The 19,076-nt window shown below is 35.9% G+C and overlaps 1 long non-coding RNA gene and 4 pseudogenes across 1 annotated transcript; 4 read left to right on the plus strand and 1 right to left on the minus strand.

Moving 5' to 3' along the window:
• Window positions 1–1,020: 1,020 nt before the first annotated feature.
• LOC110752229 (uncharacterized) lies at window positions 1,021–2,401 on the plus strand (annotated as a pseudogene).
• Window positions 2,402–2,639: 238 nt separating this feature from the next.
• On the plus strand, window positions 2,640–3,424 carry LOC148293956 (uncharacterized; annotated as a pseudogene).
• On the plus strand, window positions 3,210–10,280 carry LOC110752228 (transcription factor E2FB-like; annotated as a pseudogene).
• A 3,016-nt stretch (window positions 10,281–13,296) lies between these two features.
• LOC148293957 (uncharacterized) lies at window positions 13,297–15,408 on the plus strand. The gene is made up of 2 exons (XR_015836419.1): window positions 13,297–13,812; window positions 13,893–15,408. It is a non-coding gene; the product is annotated as an uncharacterized LOC148293957 (long non-coding RNA).
• A 1,752-nt stretch (window positions 15,409–17,160) lies between these two features.
• On the minus strand, window positions 17,161–17,493 carry LOC110752239 (protein GL2-INTERACTING REPRESSOR 1 pseudogene; annotated as a pseudogene).
• Between the last annotated feature and the right edge of the window lie 1,583 nt (window positions 17,494–19,076).

Raw genomic sequence — 19,076 nt, forward strand, 5'->3', positions numbered from 1 at the left:
TATTTATACTCATGTAAAAGAGTGAGGATGCACTATGGACACCAAAACTTTACGTATCAAGAAGAGAAATTCATGATCAAATTTTATTGATACAAAAAAGGAAGACTGAAAAAGACTGCATTCTTCCGTTTGAAAACGTCTTCGTTTGACCAAATAGACTTACGAGTCTTACAGAGAAACTCGCATTCTTTTGATAAACTCTTCCAAATTATAAGATAATTGCGCGTTTCCAACAAGACTGTCTACAGTACTACTGTAGGCAGAAAAGGATAAAAAAATAATAATAAATAAATCCATGAAATGAAAATAGGCCAACTAACTCTTTCTTCTTGGTCAACAATATCAGCCAACTTGAAAAGATTGCTTTCAAGGTTAACAACTTCTCTTTGTTATTTGATTTTGGATCAGTGGTCAACTATACGTTGACCAATACCACACATAGAAATAGTGCATTATTTTAGTGTAATGGAACACCCACACACAGAAATGTATTAAAAACAGTTAGTTGGATTTAGTATTTAAATGATGTAATTAGAGGTCGACGGCAAGCCCTATGGGAATAAAAGCAATGATATTTAGAAGCACGTTTAAAAGCATGTCAAGGAAAGCCTTTGGAATCTGTATATCAACTTCCAGCCGGCTTCTTGCTTCATCAGGACATGAGTTTTACCCAAAAAGACAAAAAAGAAAGAAAAAAAACGTGGGCTTGAACCAAGCTAAAACGTTGATTTTTTAAAATCAATTTTTATTCTTCTTTTGTACTTGTGCTGATTGGCCCACCAAGCTAAGGTTAGGGGCCGATTGGTATACACGTAACTGTTAGAAAATTTTCAATTTAATATTCATTTCTAAATAAGTTTCCTTATTCTTCCTGGATTATTCAATTTCCTTAGAACATAAGGAGTGACCAATTTCCTTAGAGCATAGGGAGTGACCGCAATTTAGTTAAGGCATAGGGAGAAGGGTACTGTTATCTATAAATAGAGATATTCTCATGCCATTGATGAATGCATACGGAAATTTGCAACACATTGTCAGGTTTTAGATTCTCCAGGCGAGTAAACCCCAGCCATGGCTTCCTTCAAGGACGCAGACCCAGCCCTAGGGTTCTTAACCCGAAAGGATGCCGACGTCATGCTACCACGACCCACTAGGGTTAAGAACAAAACCCCAGCCCCTGTTCAAATTACCGCAGAGCAAATCCTCCGTGAGGCACGTGAGCGCCACGAGGCTGAAATCCGACCTCCCAAGTAGAAGATCACTGATCCCTCCGAGCTCGCAGATTACCGCCTCCGAAAGCGCAAGGAATTCAAAGACCAAATCCGGCGCCTGAGGGGGAATGTCAGATATTGGATCAAGTATGCGCAGTGGGAGGAGTCCCCCATAAGGACTTCGAACGTGCTCGCTCTGTTTGGGAGCGTGCCCTTGAGGTCGATCACCGGAACCCTACCCTGTGGCGCAACTATGCTGAGGCGGAGATGAAGAACAAGTTCATCAACCATGCAAGGAACGTGTGGGACCGTGCCGTCACCCTCTTGCCTAGAGTTGATCAGATTTGGTACAAGTATATTCACATGGAAGAGATTATAGGGAATGTGGCTGGTGCTCGGCAGATATACGAGAGGTGGATGAATTGGATGCCGGACCAGCAAGGCTGGCTCTCCTTCATCAAGTTTGAGCTTCGCTATAATGAGATCGAGCATGCTAGAGCGATTTTCGAGCGTTTCGTGCAATGTCATCCGAAAGTTGGTGCTTGGATTCGGTATGCCAAGTTTGAGATGAAGAATGGTGAGGTTGCGAGGGCAAGAAATGTATATGAGAGAGCAGTGGAGATCATGGGCGATGATGAGGAGGCCGAGCAGTTATTTGTGGCTTTCGCTGAATTTGAGGAGCGGTGCAAAGAAACTGATGGAGCAAGGCGTATTTATAAATTTGCACTTGATCATATACCCAAACGAAGGGTTGAGGATTTGTATAAAAAGTTTGTGGGTTTGGAGAAGCAATATGGAGATAGACAAGGCATTGAGGATGCGATTGTGGGAAAGAGGAGATTTCAATATGAAGATGAGGTTAGGAAGAATCCTCTTAATTACAATTCCTGGTTTGATTATATAAGGCTAGAAGAGAGTGCAGGAAATAAGGACAGAATTAGAGAGGTTTATGAGAGAGCTATTGCTAATGTTCCTCCTGTGCCGGAGAAGCGGTATTGGCAGCGCTACATTTACTTGTGGATCAATTATGCACTATATGAGGAGCTTGATGCTGGAGACATGGAACGTGCACGAGATGTATATAGGGAATGCCTTCAACTAATTCCTCACGAGAAGTTTTCATTTGCGAAAATATGGCTTCTCGCTGCCTTGCTTGAGATACGATAGCTGAAGCTCGAGGGTGCACGCAAGATCCTTGGTACTGCAATAGGCAAGTCACCTAAAGATAAGATATTTAAGAAGTATATTGAGATTGAGCTGAACCTTGGGAATTTCGATCGATGTCGGAAATTGTATGAAAAGCATCTGCATTGGTCCCCAGAAAATTGCTATGCGTGGACCAAGTATGCAGAGTTAGAGAAATCTTTGTGTGAGACAGAACGGACTAGGGCGGTTTTTGAACTTGCCATTGCCCAACCAGCACTTGACATGCCTGAATTGTTGTGGAAGGCATACATTGACTTTGAACTATCAGAGGGTGAATTTGAGAGAGCTAGAGAACTTTACGAGAGACTCCTAGACCGAACAAAACACCTAAAGGTGTGGATCAGTTATGCGAAATTTGAGGCATCTGCTATAGTGGAAGCAATGTGTTCAGAAGACCAGGATCAGGATTATCTTCGTGAACAAACGAAGCAATGTGTTCAGCGTGTTCGAAGAATATTTGAGAAAGCTTTTAACTATTTTAGAACTTCAGCACCTGAGTTGAAGGAAGAACGGTGTCTCTTGCTTGAAGAAATGTTGAATGTGGAGGCTAGCTTTGGAGATCTCGGTGATGTTTGCTTAGTCCAGTCTAAGCTTCCAAAGAAACTTAAGAAGCGGAGGCCAATAGTAACCGAAGATGGCCCTGCTGGATATGAGGAATACATTGATTACAGCTTCCTAGAAGAAGCACATACCCAAAACCTCAAGATATTGGAAGCTGCCTACATGTGGAAGAAGCGAAAGGTGGTTTAGGAAATAAGAAAAGGAAGAACATTTTGTTTTCCCTTAATAGCAATGATGTTTATTTCTCTGATGTGGTTTGCAGATGTTAGAATGCACTAGAGATTAGCGTGTATTTGTAGAATTATGGATTTATGAATCCTTCCATTTATAAGTTGGGAAGCTTCCAGTTTTCTTTGTAGAGGCTGCATAGTCCGCTTGAAACGTAGATTGGTTTGTATGATGTGCTAACATCTTTCCAGCTAATGTACCTGTATGCTTAATTATAATAATCATTCTCTTCATAGTCATTATGTATTTTCAATTGATCAATTATTTTCATTTTATAATTATTTATATGATATGGTTTGTTCATTTGATGCTAATTTTTTGAATAAACTGAATGGTGGATTAGCAGCTAAAACGGAAGAGTGATGCGGCAGATTACGAAGCTGAGTCTAGTGATAGGACAGCTGCTCCTGGCTGAAGTAGTTACCAGCCCCCTCCAGACTCCCGTGTCAAGCAAGGTGGGAAAGGCAAACAAAACATCAAGGCTGACAAAGTGCAGCAGATCTGGACCACAGACTCCGGCTTTCAATGTGGGTGAGTGTTACTTAAATCTGTCAAGTGTGCTCCCATACTTGTAGTTCTATTATATATGCGAGGTAAGGTTTAATTGAGATTTGAAGAATGGATTAGTTGTGTTCCGAAAAGAATGAATTGGCTGATACTATTAGAATTTATGGGATGTGTTTGCTTGATTGCTCCCATCTAATCTGTATAATTGACAGGTTCTCCTTCTGGGGCTAATCTTACTCCGGCCGGACCTTGTCGTTTTGACAGCTCCCTAGGTAACAGAACAATTTCCTATGTTTTTTGTTAACTGATTTTATCGTTTAGTTATTTAGGTTCTTCATGAGAAAAGCAAGTTAATTTTTTCATTTGTTGTGCAAATATTATGGCAATGTCCTATTATTGCCATTCAGGTCTCTCATAACAAAAAAGTTTATCAATCTGATCAAACGTGCGGAAGATGGTATTCTGGATCTCAATAATGCTGCTGATACTTTAGAGGTGACTATTTTCCTATCTGTTGTAATGTATTCTATGCCAAGGATCTGTAAATTATAAGTGCTTTTTTTTATGTAGGTGCAAAAGAGGCGGATATATGATATAACAAATGTTCTTGAAGGAATTGGTCTCATAGAAAAGAAGCTCAAAAATAGAATTCAGTGGAAGTAAGGGATTAGTTGTATTTGTTTCCTGAAATTTTAACAGATATTTTTCCACTTTATTAAGTTGTAAATATTCAATTATCCACTGTACATTAGAAGTTACTCAAAATTGAGTGATTGGTTGATTAGGGGACTTGATGTCTCGAGGACAGGAGATGTGGACGAAAATTATCCTAGTTTACAGGTACGGAAAAAAGTGAACTTGTTGCTTGGCATGCTCATGCTTGGATAGCTTGGTCTTGGCTCAGTGTTTGAGACTGTATGTTTGTTTGCTCAAAAGTACCAATGCTGTTGGTGTTTGTGCTATTATGTCCTGTTATTTGTTGTTTTTCTGTTCTCTCTTCTTTTTGGACGTGCCAATCCCCAACCTCGCTATTATTGTTGATTCCAAACCTAGACTGAAAGTGTTAGCTGATTAAAAAGGATGCATTTACTTGCAAGGAAGTAAATAACAATATAAATCTGAAGTCAACATCCCTTTTACTGACTGGTTGGGTTTTCTGTGCAAATTGCTTTCCATATTTGAACTTCAGCATGATATCGTTACTGGTCATGTTACCTAAGTCTACATGTTTTGTCCAGTTCCAATGCATTCAAATATGAATAACTGGCATGACAAAGCGGGGATTTTATGTTCTTGACTCGAATAGTTGAGCTTGCTAGATTTCAGTCCGCATGTTTTGTCCAGTACCATTTTTCAGCGTAATGAATTCAGATATGAATGATTGGCATGACAAAGCAGGATTTGTGTTCTTGATTAGATTACTTTGACAAGACTTGTTTTTGGTTGATCGTGCTAGATTTCAGTCCACATTTGTCCAGTTCCAAGTTTGTGTGATGCATTTGAATTTCAATGATTGTCATGAAAAAAATCAGGATTTGTGTTCTTGGCTGGAAAGAGTTTCCAAGGCCTTTGTTTGGTTGAGCTTCCTAAGATTAGTGTCATGGTTGATTAAGACTAGAGACAATGGATCATACATAAAATCTGTCAACTATTCATTGCACGTCATAGCAAAAATCACTAGTAAAAAAAACCCCTTGCGCGACGAAACACAATTCGTCACTCAAAGTGACTTTGCGCGACGAAAATTAAACTTCGTCCCTCAAAGTCTTACGCGACTAAATTTTGCGCAACAAAACACAAATCGTCGCACAAAGTCACTTTGCGCGACGACAAAACATCGTCGCTCAAAATAACTTTGCGCGACGAAACAATAAAATTCGGTGCACAAAGTCTTGCGCGACGAAGTGTGGTTCGTCTCGTAAAGTCTTTACAAAAATAAACAAAATAAAAAATTATTTGTAAAAATCTTTGCATGACTTTGCGCGACGAAACAATAAAATTCGGTGCACAAAGTCTTGCGCGATGAAGTGTGTTTCGTCTCGCAAAGTCTTTACAAAAATAAATAAAATAATTTTTTTTATAAAAATCTTTGCATGACTTTGTGCGACGAATTTCTAAACTTCGTCTCGCAAAGTCTTTACAAAAATAAAAATAAATAAATAAAAAATTATTTTGCTAGAAAAATATAATATTTTAAATGTATTATATTTTAAATTGACGATCAAATTGGTTCATTGTATTCATATAGGGTCAAGGAATGTAGCTATAAAAAATCATCAAAATCGAAATTGAAATAACCGTTAAATCGTCATTTTTCGTTTATAACCGTCGAAAAGTTTTATCCTATTACTTGATCTCTGAATGTTTATTTTTTCCGATTTTTGGCGTATATGATCTTGAAGTACAAACAAACAAGTTTGACGGTTGGATCTTTGAAACTAGTTTCATAGAATGCGTATGCCATCAAAAAAATATATTCACTAACAATTAAGATTTTATTTATACTTTCATTAAATACAACATAAGATTTTGTGGTATCCACTAGTGTAAATATTTTAAATTGAAGATCAAATTGAGTCATTGTATTCATATAGGTTCAAGGAGTGTAGCTGTAAAAACTCATCAAAATCGGAGTTAAAATAACCGTTAAATCGTGATTTTTGTTTATAACCATCGAAAAGTTTTGTCCCATTACGTGATCTCTGAATGTTTATTTTTTCTGATTTTTAGGGTATACAATCTCAAAATATAAACAAACAAGTTTGACGGTTGGATCGTTGAAACTAGTTTCATAGAATACATATGCCATCAAAACAATATATTCACTAACAATTAAGAGTTTATTTATACTTTCATTAAATATAACATAAGATTTTGTGGTATCCACTAGTGTAAATATTTTAAATTGACGATCGAATGCAGTCATTGTATTCATATAGGGTCAAGGAGTGTAGCTGTAAAAAATCATCAAAATCAGAGTTGAAATAACCGTTAAATCATGATTTTTCGTTTATAACCGTTGAAAAGTTTTGTCCTATTACTTAATCTCTGAATGTTTATTTTTTCCGATTTTTGGTGTATATGATCTCGAAGTGTAAACAAACAAGTTCAATGGTTGGATCGTTGAAACTAGTTTCGTAGAATGCGTATGCCATCAAAATAATATATTCACTAACAATTAAGAGTTTATTTATACTTTTATTAAATATAACATAAGATTTTGTGGTATCCACTAGTCTAAATATTTTAAATTGACGATCGAATGTAGTCATTGTATTCATATAGGGTCAAGGAGTGTAGCTGTAAAAAAATCATCAAAATCAGAGTTGCAATAACCGTTAAATCTTGATTTTTCATTTATAACCTTCAAAATGTTTTGTCCCGTTACTTGATCTCTGAAAAAAAAAAAATTCCCGATTTTTGGCGTATATGATCTCGATGTGTAAACAAACAAGTTTGATGGTTGGATCGTTGAAACTAGTTTCATAGAATGTGTATGCCATCAAAACAATATATTCACTAACAATTAAGAGTTTATTTATACTTTCATTAAATATAACATAAAATTTTGTGGTATCCACTAGTGTAAATATTTTAAATTGATGATCGAATGCAGTCATTGTATTCATATAGGGTCAAGGAGTGTAGTTGTAAAAAATCATCAAAATCAGAGTTGAAATAACCGTTAAATCTTGATTTTTCTTTTATAACCGTCGAAATATTTTGTCCCATTACTTGATCTCTTAGTGTTTATTTTTTCCGAATTTTGGCGTATATGATCTTGAAGTATAAACAAACAAGTTTGACAGTTGGATCATTGAGTAGCTTTAAATTTGTTTATTTTGTACGTATAACACTTAAGAAATTGAATAGTATATATATTTATTAGTAGCTTTAAATTTTTTTTAATACTTTGCAGGACCAATATAATAATTCATCGCGCAAAGTATACTCCAAAAATTTGGTCGGGTACCAAAAATGCGAATTTATTTTAAAATTTTTTTTACGACTGCGCGCGACTAATATATCGTAGTTCGTCGCGCAAAGTATACTCTAAAAATTTGGCGAGTACCAAAAATGGGAATTTAAAAAAAAAAAAAAAAAATTACGACTTTGCGGGACGAATATATAGTTCGTTGCGCAAAGTTTTGAGGGACTAATATATAGTCGTTCGTCGCGCAAAGTATACCCGAAAAATTTGGGCGGGGTACCAAAAATGCGAATTTTAAAAAAAAAAAAAATTACGACTTTGCGGGACAAATATATAGTTCGTCGCGCAAAGGTTTGTGGGACCAATATATCATCATTCGTCGCGCAAAGTATACCCGGAAAATTTGGGCGGGTACCAAAAATGCGAATTTTTTTTGAATTTTTTTTAAAAAAATTACGACTTTGCGGGACGAATATATAGTTCGTCGCACAAAGGTTTGTGGGACCAATATATAATCATTCATCGCGCAAAGTATACCCGAAAAATTTGGGCGGGGTACCAAAAATGCGAATTTGTTTTAAAAAATTTTTCCCAACATTGCGCGACCAATATATAGCAGTTCGTCGCGCAAAGTATACTCTAAAAATTTGGCGGGTACCAAAAATGGGAATTTGAAAAAAAAAAATTTACGACTTTGCGGGACCAATATATAGTCGTTTGTCACGCAAAGTATACCCGAAAAATTTGGGCGGGTACCAAAAATGGGAAGCGGGAATGTTGTGGTTGCACAAAACTTTGAGCGACCAAAATTTCATCGGGCAAAACCCTAAAAATTTGGGTGGGTACCAAAAATGGGAATTTTTTTTTAAAATTTTTTTCGAGACTTTGCGCGACCAATATATTGTTTCGTCGCACAAAGTGATATGGTTTTTAAAACCAAAATAACAACTCCACCATTTTCTCAATGTCTTCTACTCTTACCTCTCCTCTTTCTTTCCTTCTCCCCAAATCCTACCCTTTCTCTCACACTCACTCCTCTCACTTAATCTCTCATCTCTCTCTTAACTATCTCTCACTCTCACTCACTCTCTTATCTCTCTTTTCATCATCTCTCACTCTCACTCACTCTTTCATCTCTCTCTCTCTCTCACTATCTTCTCTATTCTCTCACACTCACTTCTCCCTCTCATTCTCACTCACTCAAAATCTTGCCAAAAGGTATGTTCTCTCCAAACTTTAATTTTTTTTTTCATTCATATGTGTTTTTGGAGTTAGTTTTGAGTTTATGCCAATTTTTTGTTATTTGACAATATTTGTTTTTTTTGTAGGGAATCGTCGAGACTTTGACGGCTAAAGTTGAGGATTTGGACGCTATCGAAACATATCCTCCGCCACTACCACCACAATAGGCTTGTAGATTTTATTATTGTACTTTGTTAATTTATGTGTACATTTTGAATATTATATATATTGGATAATTTGACCACTATTTTTCATACGTAATTTTATTTTGAATATGTCAATTTAAATTAAAGTAATTAAAAAAAATAAAATCATACAATTAAATTAAATTAAAAAAGTAAAAATTTGAAAAATTAATATAATGAAATTGATATAAGAGAAATAATAAAACAAAATGTCAAAAACCTTGGGCGACAAAATATTTCGTCGCACAAACTATTAAACTAGTTTATTTTAATTAAAAAATTTTAAAAATTAAAAAATTAAAAAAATTGAATATTTCATCGCGCAAAGATTTGCGTGACATTAGGATTCGTCTCGCAAAGTGTATTTGTGCGACGTTAACTTTCGTCGCGCAAATATTCGTTGCGCAAAGTGTATTTGCGCGACGTTAACTTTCGTCGCGCAAAGTAATTAATATTCGTCGTGCAAAGTGTATTTGCGCGACGTTAACTTTCGTCGCGCAAAGTTGATAGTATTCGTTGCGCAAAGTAGTTATAATTCGTCGCGCAAAGTACCTTTGAGCAACGTTAGTATTCGTCGCGCAAAGTTGTTATCGTTACTTTGCGCGACAAAAAATAATTTTCGTCGCGCAAAACCTTTCTTTACGATCCTTGCACGATAGAACTTGCGCGACCAAAATTTCGTCGCGCAAACTTTGCGCGACGAAATTGTACTTTGCGCAACAAAATTCTTTCGTCGCACAAAGTGTTTTTTGTAGTAGTGAATAATGTTTGCCAATTCTGAAGTACAGATATGACCTCATTCACAATTTCCTTTTTATCCCAGGCACAAGTTGAAAACCTATCTGATGAGGAGCGCAGATTGGATCAGCTAATAAGGTTAATCCTTGGCTGATGCTACTTTTTCGTTCTCTGCTATTGTTATTTGTTGTTTTGTGCTGAAGCTATTAAATTGTCCAGAGAAATGCAGGAAAGGTTGAGGGACCTGAGCGAAGATGGAAGCAATAAGAAGTAAAGTTTTATCCTTTAATGTTCAGTATTCAATTACATTCCATGGAAGGTCATCACTGGCTAGTTTTTAACATTCTATTTTTAGCTTACCTTGTTGCAATTTATGCAAACACTTATCTCAGTTTTCCTTTTTACTTTGGAATATGGCTTTTTGTCACTGAAGAAGACATCAAGGGCTTACCTTCAGGGAGTAGATTTTAAGGCTGGAGAGCCAAGCCAAAAGGGTTTTGTGCACAAGGATACCAAACAGCTCATGTATGTCTTTTTGTTGGGTTTGCAATGGCCAAAAGTTGAAATAATGCAAGATGAAAGGTTATTTTGGTTGATGTTTTTTGTTGGAGAAGTTGTGAAGTTTTCCTATGCACAATATCATTTTCTTAGTTCTTTCGCGCCAAGGACTGGCCCCCACAAGTGACATACGGTCTCACAAAGATGTTCTAGGTGTTGGTTTGGTTTGGAGAATATCATTGTGAAAATTTGCCTTTTGGCACAATTATGGTCATTTTTTGCTTCGCCTCATAATTTTCACTATGGAGTGTTTCACGTGAATTCAAGGTTTCAGACATGTTGCAAATGGTTATGGTGATGATTTTGACCAAGTTTGGGGGTCCCATATGGCCTGCATTGTATTTTAGGTTGATTGGAAGTTCAAATATGAGCCAAAATACCAAAATTGCAACTGCTGCATTTTCTGGCTGTTCATCAAATTTTTCGTCGCTAAAACCTTTTTGCGAGGGTTGTTCGTCGGATTTTTTTGTAGAGAAAAGGTTCCTGGCACTCTTTAGCGACGGTTTTCGGCAGAAAAACCGTCGCTAAAGGTCATTTTTCCAGATTTTGCTGCTGTTGCTGTCCTCACATGTAGCTGCTTCACACTTAGTTTGGGGGTGGTTTGCCTAACACACTAGGGCCTCATGCCTCACCAATTTTCTCTTCATGAAGCTAGTGCAAATAAACCTGGGAAGTCCTCTTCTTTTCCTTATTTCTTTTATTTATTTATTTATTTAATCAATTTTTTTTAAATTTTCTATATGCTTCCTTCCTTAACTGTGCATTGCATGTTTTCTTTTCTTAACATTGAGGATAATGTTTAGTTCTAGTTTGGGGGTGGGAAACTTTGTTTAGGTTGTTTTCTTTGAGTATTTAAAAAATAATAATTTTCAAGATTAAGAAATTTTTTTTGTTTTTTTTTTGGTTGACAAATTTCAAATTTGTGTGTGTTAATCTTAGTCGTTTGTTCTTCTTGTTAATTGTGAACAATTCAAAGTCCAGTGAAATTTAAATTTTGAATTTGATATTCATAGGTGAGTTTAAAGGTTTGAACATACTTCCATTAAGAAATCTAGGGTGAAATTTGGAATCATAGTTATTTACTTTGGATGAGTGGATTAGTCATATGCTTCACCTTGAGACTTTCACATGCACACCAACATTCTTGTAGGGAGTTAAACGAGTTTTGAGTATACTCATCCTTTTGTTTGATAAAATATAGGATTAGTTAGCATTTAACTAAAAGGTTCGAATAAGGTATATCATATTAAAAGTGACCAAAGAAGTCACAGCCCTATGCAAAATCAAAGTACAATTCAACGAAGCTAGAGTGAAAATTAAAGTGAGCTAAAAGCTAAAAGTCAAAAATTACATACAAGCCTTTTTAACTCGAGTGAGTAAGTCCTTCGGAATGTCTTCACATTTAGTGCCCTAAAGTCATATGATTTGGGAGTCACTGACCTAAAGCTCGTTACATGGGTTATTAGAAAGCTTGTTCCGGAAAAAAAAAATGCCTCTGCTAGTTGTTTTCTAGGTAGTCCCTTCTTCATGGTAGACAATGAAATATTTGTTAATTACTGGATGCGTAAGATATTATATTTGAGTCTTTCCTTTGAAATGGTACGTAATATTATTGGAGATACTTAGTTGGTATTGTAGATCCTATCTAAGACTTCCCAAGATCATTAATGTCACATATCGTGTTCATACTAAAACTCAACATAAAGTCATTATTCTTGGTACAAAAGAAAAATAAAATAAGCTTTTATACTTAAAGAAGAATATATGCATAAACTTAATTTCTAGTGAGTATGATGTTACATGAACACATTACTAGAAGACTTGAGAAAAGCTCAATGATTCTCAAGCGAATGAGGTGCATGTTCAATGATTAACGAAAAACAACAAGGGAAATCGAACGATAACCCTTCAGAACAAAGCTGAAGTCCACCAGCAAACTAGAATCCCCACAGGAATTGAGTAAAACCTCAAGATTTATTGAATACAAATATGAATATTATCCAGAGACGCACTAATGCATCCCTTTTATACATATGCAACCCTAGACACACTATGAAACCCTAATTGGAACCAAAAACGGAAAATAACAAAATTCCCAAAAATATTATTAAAACTTTAAATGCTAAAAAGTGAAAGTAAATAATGGATTTTGGCCTAAAATGTCCATATGTCACAACAACAGAGTCAGTTGCACTCGTGTCGCCAGGTCATGGGCCAATTATGAGCTCAAAGCCCAAATTTGCATGAGATGGATTTTGCTTCCTCAACAATCCGGTTGCTTGTCCAGTTGTTCCTCCATCAATTCAACCATCTAATCTAACATCATATAGGCTTTTCTTTTTGTGGGTGGGGGGGGATCAATGCCCCTATAACTTTCTTCGGACTTTCTTCCTCGACTATCAATTTGGTTATGAGCCCCCTAATATTTTAAGATGTATCCATTTTCTCCCAACCGTCAAATTCATTATAAAATAACATAATTGACAATAGGAGGCAAATTGACACATTTTGAAAGATTAGGTGGCTAACAACCAAATTGAAACGCCAATTGGAAAAGGATACTAAATAAGTTTCGAAGGCATTGCTAAAAGTCTCCCTCTCTTTTATGTATAAAATATTAGAGTTTTCTCATGCCGATGCCAACTAATTTGGACAGAATGCAAATGGGGAGGATTTAACTCGCAATTCATGGGGGTGTCTGGAGTGAAAGCATTGAGTTGTATGCTGTATTAACCCTTTTACCTAACGTCTGCACATCGTTAATTTGTCATTTCAAACTTTTGGCATGTGGATGGAAAATCAATATGCAAGCACTTTTAAACCATCCATCGGGGATATATATATATATATATATATATATATATATATATATATATATATATATATGTTGGGCCGGCCCAGAGGGGTGGGCAAGGAGGGCGACGGCCATGGGCCTCCAATTTTTGGGGCCCCAAATTTTTATATATATTAAGTAGTAATAAAGTGTTATATTAATTAAAAATTTAAAAAAAAACATAAAGAAAACAAATTGAGCCAAAAGAGAGACCATTGAATAAACAATCCTCATCTGTCTCCCACTCCATCCTCATCTGTTTCCCACGCCATCCTCATCCTCATCTGTCTCCCCTTTTGTGCATTATTTTTATCTTTTGTTCATCCTCATCTGTCTCCCATCCCACGCATGCCTTCTTTTATCTTTTGTTCTTTTTTCTGCCCAACGGCTTCTTTTAAAACTCAAGATTTCTCAAATAATTCTCTCCCAAACACCTCTCATCTCAGCTATCAAATCCGTCCGTCAGCCCTGTTCACAGATCCAAAGCATCAACTTCCTAAGCTCAAATCGAAATTCTCCCTCTATCAAACTTGTTCCTCTTCATCTCTACTATAACATGTCAAAAAATTAGCTCAATCGAAGAAATTTAGACACCTGAAATGCAGTTTCAGTGTAAGTATGTCATCTCTGCTCTGCTCTGCTCCCTTATTTATTTTGTTAGATATTGAATTGTATGTTTTTATATTTTTCAGATGTGCAATATAGATCAATTGAAATGAAGGCTCTGCAAGATTGAAGAGGTTTAAAACAACTTAAGCATAAACCAGGTTGTATTATTTTTTTTTATTGCTTAAATTTAGTTTTTTTTCATTTGCTGGTTGGTTGGTTTGGTTGTCATTCTCTTAATTTAACAGTTTGTGATATGGCAAACTCTTGTGTTAAAGCTGTGTCATTTTTTGGTGTTGTGCAACGTATGTATACTCTATTTGCTAGTTCTACAAAGAGGTGGAAAATTTTTCAAGATCATGTCCATGGATTAACTCTTAAACCATTGTCAACAACAAGATGGGAAAGTCATATTAATAGTGTTAAAGCCATAATAACCCAAACTGATGATATAAGAGAAGCACTATTTGAATTGTCTAGGGTTAGTGAAGATGCAAAAACAAAGAGTGAAGCTGAATCTTTAGCTACACATGAACTTGAAAATTTTGAATTTTTGTTGGGCATGAGTATATGGCATAACATTTTGAAAAAAATTGACTTGGTTAGCCAAAAATTGCAATATGGAGATATGCAAATTGATGTTGCAATAAAACATTTGAAGGGGCTGGTCTCTTATTTTGTAGACTATAGGGAACATGGGTTCACATTGGCCCTACTTTCTGCTAAAGAGATTGCATCAAAGATGGAAATTGACCCTGTATTTCCTGAAAAACGTCAAAGTCGAAGAAAAAAATAATTTGATGAAAATGACCATAAAGAGACATTTCAATCTGCTGAAGAATCTTTTAGGGTGAATTATTTTCTTGTTGTAGTTGATGCTGCAATTTCTTCTTTGAGGAGTAGATTTGAACAATTAGAAATATTTGAAGGCATTTTTGGTTTTTTGTTTGATCCTAAGAGTTTACTTCAAATGAATTGTATTAGATTGCGTGAATGTTGTAGAAATCTTGAAGTTGCTTTAACACATAATAATGAATCTGATATTAATGCTGATGATTTGTTTTCTGAATTGGAAGTGTTACAAATGTATTTACCGAAAGAGACAAAGACAGCCATTGAAGTTCTTGATTTTGTAAAAGTTGTGGATTGTTTTCCAAATGTCTCAATTGCTTATAGAATTATACTGACTTTGCCAGTAACTGTGGCATCTGCAGAAAGAAGTTTTTCAAAATTAAAAATAATAAAATCTTATTTGCGATCAACTATGTCACAAGAAAGGTTAAATGGATTGGCAATCTTATGTATTGAAAAGAATATGTTGGAAAATATTGATTTTGAAGAGGTTATTGATGATTTTGCTTCTCAAAATGCTAGAAGATCAAGAATTTTTCAATGAAGATCAAGAAGATCAAGAATTTTGAAGAGGTTGTAGATGATGAAGTGGAAGTCAAAGGAGCTTTTTGTGTACAATTGAGCCACTTGAGAACTAAGCCCTATGGAAGAGCCACTTAAAAACTTTTGTTTTGTTTTGCTGAAATTTTAGAAGCTCTATGCCCCTAAATATGATTTTTGTTGTTTATGGATCATATACTTTTGGTTTTTTTTTTTGTTGGTTGAATGAAATTATTCTATTTAAGCAGTGGGATTTTGCTTCATATTCATAAAAAGAAAAAGGAATGAGCAAATTTTTTAAAAAAAATTATATACTAAGGGCCTCGTTTAATTTTTGGCCATGGGCCACCAAAATGTCAGAGCTGGGCCCTGGTTGTTAAATATTGAAAGTTTCACCCGAATTGGAATGACAGCTGTTCATTTCCCTAATAAACACAGTAAAAGGGGAAAGAAAAGTGTAGGTTTGTCCATTCAAGTCGAATCTTATTTCTTTGAGTTGTTCTGACACAATTATAGTAGCCACGTTGTAATTAATAGGGTTGTGGATAAACAAGGACAAGCAGATAAACATACACTCATTGGCTTGGCACAAACATGCATGGTTATGAGCCCTCCATTTTAGTTCTCAGTTCTGCTATTTTATCAGAAAATGGAAACAGAAAATTATATTTTTCTGCCATGTACGGTAACTGTAAATTTTTGCTACAAGGGGAAGGGGATGGCATACGGTTGTCTGAAAAAAAAAAAAGGACGTACGGTGAATCCAAAGTTGGTGTTTTTGGATCAACACGGTGGAAGAGTGCCAATTTGGGCTTTATTATTGTTTCAACTTCTGAAAGGATTGGGAGGGGTTTGAACTTTGATCCGTGGGTTTTTCTCATTGGGTGGTTAGAAAGCTAGAGGAAGAAGATGAAGAGTACATATTAAAAACAAAGTTCTCTTTTCAATATTTGTTTTATTCTTCAGTATCAATTTGAGTTAACCGTCGTAATCTCTCTGTTAAGTGTGGGACAAGTGGCGAAATATTAAGAAAGAAACAGAAAGGCACAGGGAAATTGGGCACATGAAAATTGAACTCTCGAAACATAGGACCTCGGGTGCAGGAATAACTTAACCACTTCAGCTACTAGCCCCCGGCAAATTGAAGCTCAAGTTAGGTTCCGGAAATATGATATTCAACAACATGAATATTAGAGAAGTTAGGCCAACTACCACTGTAACGGTTCTGCATTGACATTGATGGATAAAATTGGTGGAACCGATAATGAGAGAAATGGCCGGTTACATGGCCCTGCCGTATTTACTCTGAACTTATAACATTGAATAAGAATTAATTGTGTGATCTACCTATTTCAGCAAGCACTATACTTTGGGTCTTCTTTGTTTTAGTTTGACTTTATTGCATTATGTCAAGAAACCTGCTAATACATGAAGTGGGATAAAAACCCAGTTCCACATTTGAGCAGAAATCCATGATAATTACATCCTTACTACTATTGGGTTGAAACTGATAAAGCTTTTAAAACAAACTATTTTTCTGAACTATTTGCCTCAAATTTCTTGTAGTGTGACTGTGTGAAGTTACGATATTACAAGACACTTCTGTAGAACTCACTAACCTTGTCTGATTTGATGATTGAGAAAAAGAGTCGGATTCTATAACATCTTCAGAACCATTACCACTAAACAAGAAAGCACAACGTTTGATTTGATGCATGCATATAGAAAAAAGAAAACCTACAAAAGGAAATTTCACAATCTAACTCTGGGTAGCTACTTGAACCTAATGGCAATCAACTGGATGGGGCAAAACAAAGGAAATAAAAAAATGGGGACAAGGGAAAAAGAAAAAGACGTAATTAACCACAAGAACCAAAAAACTTCAACAGTTACTCAAAAGGCTGACAAAATATTGTACTGGCTTTCGCCATGAGAACAACAAAAAGCAAGCCATGTTCCTCCTTATATTCTTGTCCTCTTGGTGCTTTCTTCGTTAATAAGGAAATCGAGCAAGACTGTGCTTTTGCATTTGGGGCACTTCGGATCGGCATCAGATAGCATGACATACATGAGGCACCGTGGACACCCCGCAAGCACCATGGCCTTCGCTTCAGGGCTGCTCTGGTAGTACATCGTCTGATGTTCAGGCTCCGATGACACGCAAGAGCCGCGGTCCATCGACATGTTCGAGGATGATTCGGAGGCATTCGGGGAGCCAATTGGTGAGTGAGCTCTTGGAGGAGACAGGTTTAGCTTCAATTCAAGCTTTGGACTGGTACTTCCTCTTCTGCTCATCTTTATCTCTCACCTTTCAAAAACAAATTAGTACACAAGGACATTAATTAAACTGTCGTAATTTTTTTTTAAACATGATATAATAGACCAATGCCTTACCTTAATTAATCAAGTACAAATTGAGGCTTCACCAGGAGTGTTACATATGGCAGGCAAAAACAAGATTGAAGCTAGAGATAGAGAGTCATCAGAATGGTTTGGTGAATATATGGAAAGGTACGCAGCTATATATAGCTGGAGACGTACTAAGATAAGGGCATTTAGGCAAAGAGTACCCATCAATATATGGGTTTGGTGTTCTACTTTTGGACCTCTAAGGCCATGAATTTAAGAGGGAGGTAGAGTTTTTGGGTCAACTTTAATGGTTGATTAATATGTATGGAAATCGAAGAAAGGAGAATAAGGAGAATTTGGTGGAAGAATGTGTGCGGGAAATTATAATAAATCATGGCATTGGCATGTATGTATGTATGTATCCTCATTTAGCTAGGCTGGTGGGTTTGGTGTGTGTATTTAAAATCACAGCAAAAAATATAAATAAATAAATTATATTTCCATATATTCTCTCTGCTGCCTTTTTCACCTTTTTCATTTATTTTTTCTGAGGGATAGAAAATTCAAAATTTTGAATATATTTCAACAAACCTGCCAAAATGCTTTAAAAAGGTTATAACTAGACAATATATTTTTATCTACTGGAGACTTGACTTTTTGTGATATGACTAGGAAGATTTATAGATCGTGTCACAAATTCAACCAAGTTTTTAAGATGATAGACAAGTTTGTGGCTGATTAGGAGATCCAAAATTTTAGAATTTGACCATTAACAAGCTTACAACTGTAAGTGCCTTTGAAAGTCGAGTCAATAAACTGTTGATGGACCAGTGTGTGTTGATTAGCCGTTCAAATATGTAGCTTAGGCCATGTTAAGCCGAGTCTTTACACGTAAGTAATTTCAAATGATAAAATAAATCATGGCATGTGTCATGTGTCACAAACCCCCTAGGATGGGGTTTGGTTGAGATGGAGAGGAGGGGGTTTATTTTGGGAGCATTTTTGCTCATTACTTTAATCCAAGATGTATCTTCATCACCCATCTTAACATTTGACACGTGTCTTTTATATAACCATGGTTGCATAAATACAAAGTAAGTATTTAACTATGGTTATGCCAAGGGATATGTGTCAAGTGTTGAGATTGATTGTGAGAATACACCTTGGGTTAAAGTGATGAGTAAAAATAAACCCGTTTATTTAGGTGGCATATAATTGCTGGGAACTAGTGGTATGACATTACTATGTCCGGTCAGCCTCAACTGCAATGCATTAACCTCCACTGCCGGATTGGACTGGACTGGATGCAGTCACTTTTAACTGAAATTATGATGTTTTAACAACCAATCAGACATTAAAATGGTTGTTGTTTTACCTCGTTTAAGTTTTGAAGACAACGGTAAACAAATTCCTTATTAATTTCATTGATCAAGTGGGTGAAAAAAGAAGAAAGAAAAAGTGGTTCATTGAATCTGTGGCATTGAAAGAGACTCCACCCTGCGTAGTAAAAGTAAATGCATAAATTGAAC

The sequence above is a fragment of the Prunus avium genome, chromosome 6 (assembly GCF_965620075.1).
Source record: "Prunus avium chromosome 6, drPruAviu1.hap1.1, whole genome shotgun sequence".
Classification (NCBI taxonomy): Eukaryota; Viridiplantae; Streptophyta; class Magnoliopsida; order Rosales; family Rosaceae; genus Prunus; species Prunus avium.